At 33.1% G+C, this 3,856-nt stretch overlaps 1 long non-coding RNA gene across 2 annotated transcripts in view; it reads left to right on the top strand.

Moving 5' to 3' along the window:
• Positions 1-561: 561 nt before the first annotated feature.
• The window catches only part of LOC106942504 (uncharacterized), a 5,974-nt gene continuing 2,679 nt past the window's right edge, over positions 562-3,856 (top strand). Inside the window, exons 1-3 of one of the 2 annotated variants that reach the window (XR_001423642.1) lie at positions 562-653; positions 1,058-1,114; positions 1,997-3,337. This is a non-coding gene — a long non-coding RNA (uncharacterized LOC106942504). Of the gene's footprint in view, positions 654-1,057; positions 1,115-1,996; positions 3,338-3,856 lie in introns of those variants that run through there. The other variant, XR_001423641.1, reaches the window with a different exon arrangement.

Below are 3,856 nucleotides of genomic sequence, written 5' to 3'. Positions count from 1 at the left end.
GAAATCTGGAACAAAGGAACCAAAGAAAGAACCAAACTAGAAACTAGTGAAAATCCAGTTTTTTCTCATTCCTTATCTAATCTTCCTGCTTTGAGGAAGTTGTTTCTTTGACTTTTGTCTTAATATACATCTGCAACTGTACCTACTTCGAAATAAGAGGATGTGAATTAGTCTTTAAGATTATACACAGCTATGACATCATCTAGGCACATTGATATGTAAGCTTCTAAATTTAAGAAAAGTAATAAACTGGCATTTAACAAACAAAAAGTTTAGCTTTTGTTCCTCCTAACTAACCTAAAAAATCTACGTTTGGTGCAACTTAGTGTCAGACAGTAAAAATAAAAAGGTTCTGGGTTCATCTGTGTGTGTGTGTGTGTGTGTGTGTGTGTGTGTGTGTGGTACAGTAAATAGTGACACCTGAATGACGAGATGACTGTTGGTCCACAACTTTGATCTCATTAATAATACAAAAATATGCAAAATAGAATTCAAAACATTAAAAACCGGAATGTTAAAAAAAAACTTGTTTTCTCTTTTTGTCACAGGACCTGATGCTGGAGTTATTGCTGGTGGTGTTATTGGTGGTGTTGTTGCTCTTCTTCTCGGCTTCATCATATACCGTGTTGAACGTTGCAAGAGAGGCGAACAAAGTAAGTCAGTCATTGTCTTTTAGTCATTCAGGTATTTGGTGAATTAATGACTATCTCCATACATGCTTAATTCCAATTTTTTAGAAAATATAGTTTTTAATAGTTTGCAAAAACTGACCTGAAACTGAAGAGAAGTAAAACATGTTTATAAACATGTGTAAGAAAAGTTATGCAGCTTTTGTATATTTATCAATATCTATTGGTGTTTGCCTGGAAAGAAAAAAAAACACCAACCCATGAGTTTCCTTTTTTCTATTTCAGGTCTTTGTTGTTATTGTAGCTTTTCTGGCTCCTCTGGTTGATGAAACATTTTTTTACCAGTCAAAAACCAATTAAATATTGTCACCTCATTTATTGTGTGTTAAGCTAAATATTCACTGATGTCTATTTTCTAGGGTGTTCAGGTTTTCCATGCCGGAGCAACAACAACTCTCGACATGAACAAGGGAGAAATGATCGAGGTATGGAAACAGAACAACTCCAGATAATTTGTCTTAATTCTTTTCTTTTTTTTTATCTAACAGCTGATTGAAAAACTAATCAGGTCTGTAATCACTGAACATCACAGCTGAGCATCAAACCAGGAAACTGAACCTCCTTGTTGGTGACTGAATCTGACTGACAGATGTTATATAATGTGATGAAGCAGAAATGAACTGGTGACTGACTGGGTTAATCGAGGCTCACCAGCTTTCAGTGATGTGAAGGTTTAGACCAGAGGTTTCAACCTGTGGCCCCGGATTTAGACAACACTAAAGAAAAACAGCCAAGAATCAAGAAAACAAAACCAACAACATTAATTTTTAAATTACTATGAATAAAACTATTAAAAATTGCAAACACATAACTCAGATTTTCTCTTCTAATATGTCTTTGTTGTGTTTTCTTCAACAGAGAAGCTTATAGCTAATGAAAACATGTTTGAGATTATAATTACATCAGACCAATTAAAAAAAGAAATCAGGGCTTAATGTCAGACATGTCTTACACCTTCCTAGAAGTTATATTCAAAAAGAAAATTTAATCAGCCTCATGTGAATATACATTACATATTCAATTTAATATGTTGATGTTTCCATCTTTATTTTAATATGCTTTGCTTTCTGGATTCTTATTTTTTTAACAAGCATCTGGAAACAAATGAAAGACAAATCATTTCAGAAAAAGTCAAAACTTTTCTGCTTTATTTTGATTTATTTTTTGCTGATTGATGATATTCTGAAAAACTAAAAATGACATTTAGAGAAAGAAGAAATTCTGTTTTTATTCAAGTCATCTTAATAATAATGTAACTTTAGGATATCAAACAATCAGAGGAAAAAATTCTGTTTTGTGTTTCATAGAACAAAATGGAAATGGCGACCCTGGAGTTGAACCTGAAGAAATGCCTTTACAGGACGTGTAACAACCAAACCAAAGGGTGGATGAATCCTCCCCCCTCAGCTGAAGTCTTTTCAACCACTTGCATGTGTTGGTATGAAAACTAGTACATGTAGAGAACTATGGACCATGATAAAAATAACAAAAACAACTGTATGCCTTAAACCCCAAAAAGATTTAATAATAAGGATGAACTGATGATGTAAGTTAAAAAAGAACATCCTATGAACACAGCTGGTGCTGTAGTTTAGTGTCTCTCACTCAGGTTTGATATCTGATTTGTCTTGAAAAGTATTTTTTAATTCATGCAAAAGTTTGTGCCAACCAAAGTTTTTTAATTTAATTTGTGTCAGTGAAACTTATTTTAACGCTCACACTCTTCTTACAGGAATAACCAGATGTTTTTGTATTTTATTATGATTTTGCACACGTGTTGCCTAGTTCTTCAATTTATGAATCAGCAATGAATTCACTAGTTCACCTTTGCTTCCATGTCCAGACCTCAGTAGTGATGAATATTTACTCATTAAAACTCCCACATTCACATAGGAACAAATGACCTGAATATTTTTATGTACATCATCACACCATTTTGATACAATGTTTTTAAAAAGCACCCTTGTAGTTGCATTATGTAAGATTGTTATTAAAATATGTTCTCAGGAGTTATTAACATAAAAAAGTAGAGAAAATTAGAAATGTATCAATTACTATTGACAATAGGGCCATAGACACAACATATAGGATAGTAACTTTATCTTATAACTCAGCTGTAGTGACTTTTTTCTTACAGGTTCTTACCTGAGGGAAGGTAGAGAAGTTTAGTAGATGAACATGTATTATGGTCTGGCAATCATAAAAACTGTGTTCATAATTATCTTTGTCACATCAATGATGAGCCACAGAGGGAGAAATATAAACCATACAAATACAAACTATAAGATCAGAGCATAAATAAATGTCTCCTACATTAACACTCAGTGGAGGCTTAGAGCTTCTTAAACCAGGTAAATGAATCACCTGTTTATTTTAGTCAGGTCTGTGGAAGCAGGGAAAACATGTAAAGCATTGGATCTTAAAGTCCAAGGCTGAGAAACGATGATTTATGTGAAGTAAATCAAACTGACAGAACCACTTTATCTAACTTTGGTCCAGAGTTCTGTTCACATTGAGATGAGTCCATTTGCACTAATATTTATACTTTCAAACCTAAGAGCCTTTTTTAGATTCATCAGCTTGAACTGAGTCTGGCTTAATATGGCTGTTTAATGTAGGAATAAATGGCTGCTGCAAAGTTAAAGACTGTGATAAAATGGTGCTTTATATGCTCTATACTTTATATTGATTACAAACATCTCAGAAATCAAATGGCTCTTACTTTGAAAAACAGGTTTTTAACTAGCCAACATCAAAATCCAACATGGCGGCTCCCCTGCGTCGCCAACTCAAACCTTTCTGGAGAGAATTTGAAGCTGTTCCTTTATTTCACACTTTGTTTCGCTGCATAGAAAAAGGAAAATGAAAAGTAATTCATTTTCAATAGCTCTATAATTCAATAGAAACTGTAAAAGGTGTGACTATCAATGCAGGATTATTTTAACTTAAAAAAACAAAAAACAAAATACTTTCTAGTAAACATTTTGAGTCTTGAATTAAAAGGTGTTTGTTAGAACTAAGTCATTATTAAAAAGCCATAGTTTTAGGAAGAGGCCTGTTGACTTTTGTAAATAATATGTCTAACAGAATCTGATATTCTGAAGCATTTTTATTTTGTCTGGTGAACTTTTACTGCACAACTCAAAGTAAAACTGGAGGGCGCCCTC

This window comes from Poecilia latipinna, unplaced genomic scaffold (assembly GCF_001443285.1).
Source record: "Poecilia latipinna isolate Pla-1442-1.1 unplaced genomic scaffold, P_latipinna-1.0 Scaffold4325, whole genome shotgun sequence".
Taxonomy (NCBI): Eukaryota; Metazoa; Chordata; class Actinopteri; order Cyprinodontiformes; family Poeciliidae; genus Poecilia; species Poecilia latipinna.
Note: the sequence above shows the minus strand (reverse complement) of the source record. Positions and strands in the feature narration are given on the sequence as shown.